At 46.0% G+C, this 10,547-nt stretch overlaps 4 non-coding genes across 4 annotated transcripts; 3 read left to right on the forward strand and 1 right to left on the reverse strand.

Annotated features, from left to right (window-relative positions):
* Nucleotides 1-1,471: 1,471 nt before the first annotated feature.
* trnai-aau (transfer RNA isoleucine (anticodon AAU)) lies at nucleotides 1,472-1,545 on the forward strand. Its single transcript has one exon. It is a non-coding gene; the product is annotated as a tRNA-Ile (tRNA).
* Nucleotides 1,546-2,071: 526 nt separating this feature from the next.
* On the reverse strand, nucleotides 2,072-2,161 carry trnap-ugg (transfer RNA proline (anticodon UGG)). Its single transcript is given in 2 exon segments — nucleotides 2,072-2,107; nucleotides 2,126-2,161. It is a non-coding gene; the product is annotated as a tRNA-Pro (tRNA).
* Nucleotides 2,162-4,051: 1,890 nt separating this feature from the next.
* trnai-aau (transfer RNA isoleucine (anticodon AAU)) lies at nucleotides 4,052-4,125 on the forward strand. Its single transcript has one exon. It is a non-coding gene; the product is annotated as a tRNA-Ile (tRNA).
* A 770-nt stretch (nucleotides 4,126-4,895) lies between these two features.
* trnak-cuu (transfer RNA lysine (anticodon CUU)) lies at nucleotides 4,896-4,968 on the forward strand. The gene has a single exon. It is a non-coding gene; the product is annotated as a tRNA-Lys (tRNA).
* The last annotated feature ends 5,579 nt before the right edge of the window (nucleotides 4,969-10,547 follow it).

Below are 10,547 nucleotides of genomic sequence, written 5' to 3' on the forward strand. Positions count from 1 at the left end.
ATTCCCTGCTGGTGTTGCAGGTTCGATCAGCCTTTACCGTTCCAGGAAGCCTGAGAAGTCCATCAGGGGACAACATCGAGACAAGAGACAAGGAGAGATAGTGAGATTCATGTAAATAAAGTCGCTTATAAATGGGTGGTTCTGCAAAGTAGCAGAATTTTAGTTGCAGATTGGGCAAGATTCAGTCTTGTGTATTTCAATTTTGCAAGAGTACATTGGGCACCCAATTAAAAGCGCCGGCCACGCTCGAGTATCTCTCATGCTCTGAGAGAGATAAATGAAGTGAGTTAGATCCAGTTCATTCATTTGAGCATTGAACGGATCTTTAAACAATAATTCAGCGAGCAGAAATCAAACCTGCGAAGGAAAACTCCATTTGATCTTGAATTTAACGCTTCAAACACTCGTCGATCGCAGCGGCACATGGCAGTACTTGCATGGCTGTCGATGCCACTTTAAACTGCCAGTTGCTTCAAACGATGCCCGATAGACCGGCTTTGTCTTGTAGCTTTCGCAGGAGCTTCATTTGATTCGGTGGGTCAAGTTTGGGAAATTGAATGATTTTCACCGGCAGCTTGTGGTAGTATATTACCTCATTTTCATTACCGGTAATGAACCACTGCAGCCACTGCAGAATTCGGTGCCACCCACAGCCGATCGGCCATCCTTTCAGACCTCTTCTATCCATCCAATCACGTTTTCTATTCCGATGTAGAGAAATGTCGAGTTGCACACTAACTATTTCCTCCGTTCTCTTTCGCTAACATATCACTGAACCAAACTTCACAAGTCACTCAGGAAAAATAATTCAGTTCAAAATCATTAGCTTCCGAAGGACCTGCGAGGACAGACTGTCCAAACCTGCGTTCAGTCGTGAAGCTTGTGGGTGTGTTGTGATCCCAAGGGACAGAGACAGGCCTGCGACACAGAGCGAAGGCAGGAACTCAGAAATGTGGCCATAAATGGGCAGACAGTCAGTCACAGTCATTGATTCTGACACACGGCCCGGTAGTTGTTCAGTCAGTCGGGGAGCGAGGCCTGCAGCCAGCAAACAAAAAGCCTGGCCTGAGAATAAGGCCGAGACCCAATCAGACGGATAAACAGACAGACAGATAGACAGACAGACATCTGACTCAACGTCAAAACGCAGCGTGATCGAATCACGTTGCGGTGATATCATTTTCACAGCAGCTCAGGGTCCTGCCCACAGGTTTTATAGCGGGGCAGTGTTTTATGGATGGGCTGTTGATTGTTAGTAAAATAATATTGATCGGAATTTAATTTGTTACATTAAAGTGCTCTTTGTTTGTTAATTTTGATCTACTTCCTCGACAGTATATACAGAAACAAGTAACAATGTTTAAGGGATGTGGTCTATTCAATATTCGTTGTAAAACCCTGTCAGCTGGTGTAAAAATAAACACAAACTACCCAACACGCGGGTAAGCCCATAAAGCTAAGATGTCTACATGGCCGGTTAGCTCAGTTGGTTAGAGCGTGGTGCTAATAACGCCAAGGTCGCGGGTTCGATCCCTGTACGGGCCATAAGGTTCCAATTGCAATATTTTGGTAACTTTTAAAAGTTTGGCAGACTTGAGAAACAAGCGAATCCACCCAAAATGTCATGAGGTCAATTTTTTGGAGTAACATCCATTAATATGTTTTCTGATCTATCTTTTTGAGGTCCAAAGTGGACGGCCTCAAACTTGCTTACGTTGAAATCCATTTGCCGCAGTTTTGCCCATTCACTTAATCTAGTAATATCTCTCTGTAATCTCATTCTTCCATCCACACTGCTTATAATTCTGTCTATCTTTGTGTCATCGGCAAACTTGGATATGTGGTTCTCGATCCCGTCATCTAATATCAATGAGACCGCCTAAATTGGGGTAAATTCACATTCAGCTTCAATCTCCACATCATCTTGAGACATTTTATTTACTCCGTGTGTGTTGCGCCTTGGAAACTTCTGCACTTTGTCCTCTGGAGCTCAAATAAAATTCAATTCGAACAACTGCAAAGATGTCAGAATCCAATTGGTGACTTTTCACTAAAAAGCAGTGAGATAACAGGGCTCGTCCGGGATTTGAACCCGGGAGCTCTCGCATATTCCATTAGAAAAACGCCCAAAGCGAGAATCATACCCCTAGACCAACGAGCCGCTTGCTAAAAAGCCCTGCAGCCGGTCTAAAATGTAACCATAGTCTTCAGCCGATCGGCTATCCTTTCCAACCGCTTCTGTCCACCCAATCTCGTTTTCTATTCCGAAATACAGCAATATCAAGTTGTACACGACCTATTTCCAGTCACCAATATTAGCCTCTCTTTACTAAATTCGTTTACAATGTACGACTTGTTTTTTCAAATAATACTTTTCAGAATTAGTTCATCTGAAGCTACATTGGCATCTGTCTCGGCATCGTCAGAGTGTACAAGCTATCATAAGTATATTTTACTCAGATTGCTGTTTTCTTTCACTGTGAGGGCGAAGAGACAAAAATGTGGAGACATTAGCTACGAATTTATCAGCTGGGTTGCACCTTTACTTTTCCGACCGTCTCAGTCTTTTTTTCCTTTACCTTTCCCTGCTGGTGTTGCAGGTTAGATCAGCCTCTACCGTTCCAGGAAGCCTGAGAAGTCCATCAGGGGACAACATCGAGACAAGAGACAAGGAGAGATAGAGAGATTCATGTCAATAAAGTCGCTTATAAATGGGTGGTTCTGCAAAGTAGCAGAATTTTAGTTGCAGATTGGGCAAGATTCTTTCTTGTGTATTTGAATTTTGCAAGAGTACATTGGGCACCCAATTAAAAGCGCCGGCCACGCTCGAGTATCTCTCATGCTCTGAGAGAGATAAATGAAGTGAGTTAGATCCAGTTCATTCATTTGAGCATTGAACGGATCTTTAAACAATAATTCAGCGAGCAGAAATCAAACCTGCGAAGGAAAACTCCATATGATCTTGAATTTAACGCTTCAACCACTCGGCGATCGCAGCGGCACATGGCAGTACTTGCATGGCTGTAGATGCCACTTTAAACTGCCAGTTGCTTCAAACGATGCCCGATAGACCGGCGTTGTCTTGTAGCTTTCCCAGCAGCTTCATTTGATTCGGTGGGTCAAGTTTGGGAAATTGAATGATTTTCACCGGCAGCTTGTGGTAGTTTATTATCTCATTTTCATTACCGGTAATGAACCACTGCAGCCACTGCAGAATTCGGTGCCACCCACAGCCGATCGGCCATCCTTTCAGACCTCTTCTATCCATCCAATCACGTTTTCTATTCCGATGTCGAGAAATGTCGAGTTGCACACTAACTATTTCCTCCGTTCTCTTTCGCAAACATATCACTGAACCAAACTTCACAAGTCACTCAGGAAAAATAATTCAGTTCAAAATCATTAGCTTCCGAAGGACCTGCGAGGACAGACTGTCCAAACCTGCGTTCAGTCGTGAAGCTTGTGGGTGTGTTGTGATCCCAAGGGACAGAGACAGGCCTGCGACACAGAGCGAAGGCAGGAACTCAGAAATGTGGCCATAAATGGGCAGACAGTCAGTCACAGTCATTGATTCTGACACACGGCCCGGTAGTTGTTCAGTCAGTCGGGGAGCGAGGCCTGCAGCCAGCAAACAAAAAGCCTGGCCTGAGAATAAGGCCGAGACCCAATCAGACGGATAAACAGACAGACAGATAGACAGACAGACATCTGACTCAACGTCAAAACGCAGCGTGATCGAATCACGTTGCGGTGATATCATTTTCACAGCAGCTCAGGGTCCTGCCCACAGGTTTTATAGCGGGGCAGTGTTTTATGGATGGGCTGTTGATTGTTAGTAAAATAATATTGATCGGAATTTAATTTGTTACATTAAAGTGCTCTTTGTTTGTTAATTTTGATCTACTTCCTCGACAGTATATACAGAAACAAGTAACAATGTTTAAGGGATGTGGTTTATTCAATATTCGTTGTAAAACCCTGTCAGCTGGTGTAAAAATAAACACAAACTACCCAACACGCGGGTAAGCCCATAAAGCTAAGATGTTTACATGGCCGGTTAGCTCAGTTGGTTAGAGCGTGGTGCTAATAACGCCAAGGTCGCGGGTTCGATCCCCGTACGGGCCATAAGGTTCCTATTGCAATATTTCGGTAACTTTTAAAAGTTTGGCAGACTTGAGAAACAAGCGAATCCACACAAAATGTCATAAGGTTAATTTTTTGGAGTGACATCCATTAATATGTTTTGTGATCTATCTTTTTGAGGTCCAAAGTGGACGGCCTCAAACTTGCTTGCGTTGAAATCCATTTGCCGCAGTTTTGCCCATTCACTTAATCTAGTAATATCTCTCTGTAATCTCATTCTTCCATCCACACTGCTTATAATTCTGTCTATCTTTGTGTCATCTCTCTCTATGTTGGCGGAATCCATAATGAGGTGTTTTAATCTTGAAATTGGAGACAGACCAATCAGGCAAGAAATCAGGAATTACTTTAGCAAACAAAATACGGCCGAAAGCTGGAACTCTCTCGGCCAAAAGGATGTGGATTGTGGCTCAATTCAAATTTTCAAGACTGATATTGGTCGATCATTTCTCGGTTTGGGTCCCAAGGGATTTGTGTCCAAGGCGGGGAAGGAGAGTTGAGTTGCAGATCACGTCATGATCGAATTGAATGGCACAGCAGGAAGAGGGGCTGAATGGCCCTCTCCTGTTCAGATGTTCCTTTTCAGCTCAGCGTGGTGCTGAATGACGTGCAAAAGGCATCAGACTGACTCCAGAATGAAAATCAGGTGCACAGAAGGAGAAACCCTGAGATTGCAGAACGAACTGAACCCCTGCAGCAAAGCCAACAGCTGTCTCTCTACAATAATAGAATGGGAAAAATTTTAGCAACCAGCCCGGCTAGCTCAGTCGGTGGAGCATGAGACTCTTAATATCAGGGTCGTGGGTTCGAGCCCCACGTTGGGCGCATTTGTGTTCTATTTTTCACAATGGGTAATAAAATTTTCAAATTGCAACCTCTTTTCTCGAGTTCATGAAATCCAGTTAAAAAACAGACACAACACTGAGCTGTGTGAAATGAAACCTTGAGCGTTGCCAAATATCCAGTCCCTCCCGATTCTACCTTCTCATTCCCTCCAGATGGGACACGGCAGATTATCGGTTCAATCGGCTTAATTTATTGCTGTTATAAAAAATGTTGAAGGTTAGAAATTGTAACATTTAGAAGATGACATCTCTGGATCCATTCGCCTCTCTGATACATCTTGAGCCCCCCTTACCCTCTTTGATTCTCGCTGAGCTCCTTAACTTCTCTGATACACTCTGTCTCTGACCTCAGAGAGTCCATGATCATCTTTGAACCTTGTCAGCGTTCTTTACCTTCTCTCATACCCACTAAGTGCCCCTTACACAGACCTGCCCTGAGCCCCCTTACACTCTCTCAGACTCGGCCGTCCTTCCCCTCTCTCAGTTCTTAATGTACTCTCCGATGCCCTCTGACAGTCCCTTCCCTTCTCTGAGCCCCCTGACACTTTCTGATGACATCTGACTATCCCTTCCCCGCTCTGAGATTCCCTTGCACTCTCTGATACCCTCTGACAGTCCCTTCCCCTCTCTGAGATCCCCTTGCCCCGATGGATCGCCACTAAGAAGCCATTAGGCTCCCTGATACATTCTCAGAAACCATTACCCTCCCTGATATCCAAGTGCGATGTAATTTTACAGGTGGATCGACCGGTCTGTGTTAAGGATGAGATCCAGAATTTGTTCGGTCGCTGCTCCTTCGGACTCTCGGAATCTGAGAGCTCTATCGGCGATCGGTACCGATCTGCTACTATAAACTGGGTGTGGGTGTATGAGCGCGCTGTTGCTTTATAAACCGAATGAGTTTATATATGAGAGCGATGTTTATATGTGAACTGTGGGTGTAAAAATATGAGTGCGATGTTTATATGTGAACTGTGAGTGAGTATAAATGAGCCACAGCAATGTGGTTGATTCTTAATTGCCCTCTGAAAAGGCCTAGCAAGCCACTCAGTTGTAAAATCTCGCTAATAAAAGTCATAATAAGAATAAAACCGGACGGACCACCCGGCATCGGACCACTAGGCACCGGACACGACAAAGGCAAACCAAGCCCAGTCGACCCTGCAAAGTCCTCCTCACTAACATCTGGGGACTTGTGCCAAAATTGGGAGAGCTGTCCCACTGACGAGTCAAGCAACAGCCTGACATAGCCATACTTACAGAATCATACCTTTCAGCCAACGTCCAAGATTCTTCCATCACCATCCCTGTGCATGTCCTGTCCCACCGGCAGGACAGACCGACCAGAGGTGGCGGTGCAGTGATATACAGTCAGGAGGGAGTGGCCCTGGGAGTCCTCAACATTGACTCTGGACCCCATGAAATCTCATGGCATCAGGTCAAACAAGTGCAAGAAAAGATCATGCAGATTACCACCAACCGCCCTCCCTCAGCTGATGTATCAATCCTCCTCCATGTTGAACACCACTTGGGGGAAGCACTGAGGGTAGCAAGGGCACAGGATGTGCTCGAGATGGAGGACTTCAATGTCCATCACCAAGAGTGGCTCAGTCGTATCACTGCTGACTGAGCTGGCCGAGGCCCGAAGGACATAGCTGCCAGACTGGAACTGCGGCAGATGGTGAGAGAACCAACACGAGGGAAAAAGTTACTTGACCTCGTCGTCACCAATCTACCTGTCGCAAATGCATCTGTCCATGACAGTATTGGTAGGAGTGACCACCGCACCGTCCTCGTGGAGACGAAGTCCCGTCTTCGCAATGAAGATACCATCCAACGTGTTGTGTGGCACTATCAGCGTGCTAAATGGGATAGATTCAGAACAGGTCTAGCAGCTCAAAACTGGGCATCCATGAGGTGTTGCGGGCCATCAACAGCAGCAGAATCGTATTCCAGCATAATCTGTAATATCTTGGCCCGGTATATTCCTCACTCTACCATTAATAAACAAGCCAGGGGATCAACCCTGGTTCAATGTGGAGTGCATAAGAGCATGCCAGGAACAGCACCAGGCGTACCTAAAAATTAGGTTCCAACCTAGTGAAGCTACAATTCAGGACTACATGCATGTTAAACAGCGGAAGCAACATGCCATAGACAGAGCTAAGCGAATCCACAACCAACGGATCACATTAAAGCTCTGCAGTCCTGCCACATCCAGTCGTGAATGGTGGTGGACAATTAAACAACTAACGGGAGGAGGAGGCTGTGTGAACATCCCCATCCTCAATGATGGCAGAATCCAGCACGTAAGTGCAAAATACAAGGCTGAAGCGTTTGCAACCATCTTCAGGAAGAAGTGCCGAGTGGATGATCCATCTCAGCTTCCTCCCGATATCTCCACCATCACAGAAGCCAGTCTTCAGCCAATTCGAATCACTCCACGTGATATCAAGAAACGGCTGAGTGCACGGGATACAGCAAAGGCTGTGGGCCCCGACAACATCCCGGCTGTAGTGTTGAAGACTTGTGCTCCAGAACGAGCTGCGCCTCTAGCCAAACTGTTCCAGTACAGCTACAACACTGGCATCTACCCGACAACGACGAAAATTGCCCAGGTATGTGCTGTCCACAAAAAGCAGGACAAATCCAATCCGGCCAATTACCGCCCCATCAGTCCACTATCAATCATCAGCAAAGTGATGGAAGGTGTCGCCGACAGTGCTATCAAGCGGCACTTACTCACCAATAACCTGCTCACCGATGCTCTGTTTGGGGTCCGCCAGCATCACTCGGCTGCAGACCTCATTCCAGCCTTGGTCCAAACATGGACAAAAGAGCTGAATTCCAGAGGTGAGGTGAGAGTGACTGCCCTTCATTTCAAGGCAGCATTTGACCGAGTGTGGCACCAAGGAGCTCCAGTAAAATTGAAGTCAATGGGAATCAGGGGGTAAACTCTCCAGTGGCTGGTGTCATACTTGGCAAAAAGGAAGATTGTAGTGGTTGTTGGAGGCCAAACATCTCAGCCCCAGGACATTGCTGCAGGAGTTCCTCAGGGCAGTGTTCTCGGCCCAACCATCTTCAGCTGCTTCATCAATGCCCTCCCCTCCATCATAAGGTCAGAAATGGGGATGTTCGCTGATGATTGCAAAGTGTTCAGTTCCATTCGTGACCCCTCAAATAACGAAGCAGTCCGAGCCGGCATGCAGCAAGACCTGGACAACACCCAGGCTTGGGCTCAACAGTGGCAAGTAACATTGGCGCCAGCCAAGGGCCAGGCAATGACCATCTCCTACAAGCGACAGTCTAACCACCTGCCCTTGACATTCAACGGCATTACCATCGCCGAATCCCCCACCATCAACATCCTGTGGCTCACCATTGACCAGAAACTTAACTGGACCATCCATATAAATACTGTGGCTGCAAGAGCAGGTCAGAGGCTAGATATTCTGCGGCGAGTGACTCACCTCCTGACCCCCCAAAGCCTTTCTACCATCTGCAAGTCACAAGTCAGGAGTGTGATGGAATACTCTCCACTCGCCTGGATGAGTGCAGCTCAACAACACATAAGCTCGACACCATCCAGGACAAAGCAGCCCGCTTGATTGGCACCCCATCCACCACCCTAAACATTCACTCCCTTCACCACCGGCGCAGAGTGGCTGCAGTGTTTACCATCCACAGGATGCAGTGCAGCAACTCGCCAAGGCTTCTTCGACAGCACCTCCCAAACCCGCGACCTCTACCACCTAGAAGGACAAGGGCAGCAGGCACATGGGAACAACACCACCTGCACGTTCCCCGCCAAGTCACACACCATCCCGACTTGGAAATATATCGCCGTTCCTTAATCGTCGCTGGTTCAAAATCCTGGAACTCCCTTCCTAACAGAACTGTGGGAGAAGCTTCTCCGCACGGACTGCAGCAGTTCTGGAAGGCCAATTAGGGATGGGCAATAAATGCTGGCCTCGCCAGCGACGCCCACATCGCATGCACGAATAAAAAAAATGCGATTTTAATATATAAGCTGTGGGTGACTATCAATGAATGCGCTATTTATATATGAGCTGTGGGTGAGTGTATATGAATGCAATGTTTATATATGAACTGTGGGTGTTTGTATATGAGTGTGATGTTTATATATGAAGTGCAGTAATGAACAGTAAGGCGTCGCTGGGGTGATATTTTCTTGCAAGACAATGGCGAAAATTTGCATTTGCTTTGGTGTCCCAATAGCTCAGTCGGGATTGCATTAGACCGAAAATTTAAAGGTCTTTGGTGTCATCCAGTGTTTGGCTGTTTTTGGTTGTTTAGTTTCTTCTTCTTTGGGTCGATTCTCGCATTTATTTGCAGTGAAATTTTATCCCCGCCACTGAAGAATTGGGGATGGAACAGAGAGACATCAACGATGGGAAATATTTATATCGTCTGCATTTGGTTTTTATTTCTCTGTTACCTTCTGCCTTTTCCTCTTGGTTTTTCCTCTCTCGGTGCCGGGTGACCATTTGATTTGATGCATTTGTTCTAAACTGATCCTTTTTCCACATCTCGGGGCGGTCAGACCCGCTCTGTCTTTCTGTTGTTGCTGATGACCATTAATGGGAACAGGCCGCGAGTTAAACGTTTCTCTGCAAACCGGAGAAAGAAAAAGAAAAAGAAAGACTTGTTTCTCCGGCCCAGGGGTAAAGTTACAATGGATGTTATTCAATAAAATTGTCCCGTGAATTTGTCTGTGGATCTGATTGTAAAGCTTGGATTTTAAAATTGCGAATACCCAAAACAAAGCCCCTTATCAACCCATACAGGAATCAAACCCGCGATCACGACATTGTGGCATGTTTTACTCGAGCAAGCTGTACAACCAGTCTCCTAAAATGCAGTCTGAAAAGCGTTTCACATACAAAACAAATCATTATTAAACTTGCGACTGTCACTCGGTAACCACGTTGGCGTCTCTTTCAGTCTGCAACAGAATGTTATAGGTTGGTTAATGGTGTTTACAGAAATATTCCTCTTTTTGTCGAGTTTATTTGGTTTCATGTAATTAATTATAGAGGTGTGAACGCCGAATCATAACCACGAGCCCACCAGGCACCTGTACGGACAGTTCACCCAATTCGGTTACTTTGATGATCTGCCCTACTCTGCTAGAAAAACAATAGGATGAACAGCCCTTGTCTGTGAAAAGGTGTCCTCTCCCCTTGATCAAACTAATATCTGCAATTGATGAACTGGAGTGAATTGCGCTCGAAGCAGATCTGGAAAATGCGCAATGCAGCCGCACAGGAATTCCAAATCCACTCTACGTGGAGGAAAAGGAGTGACAGAAACAGAAGGAGATGCCACGTGAAAGATTTGGACCCGGACCTGCTGCATGAGACTTTAAATGTTGTCAGCCTTTAACTGCAGCTCACAGTGTCAGAACAGTCATTGTTATCATTTGCCTTTTATGTATCTTCTTGTACTGCATCTCCTCAATATCCCCGGGTTGTTACAGCACTGCTTTCTTCAAATTAAATCCCATTGTGAAAACATACACGATTTCAAACCAAAGCG

This window comes from Heptranchias perlo, chromosome 20, assembly GCF_035084215.1.
Source record: "Heptranchias perlo isolate sHepPer1 chromosome 20, sHepPer1.hap1, whole genome shotgun sequence".
Classification (NCBI taxonomy): domain Eukaryota; kingdom Metazoa; phylum Chordata; class Chondrichthyes; order Hexanchiformes; family Hexanchidae; genus Heptranchias; species Heptranchias perlo.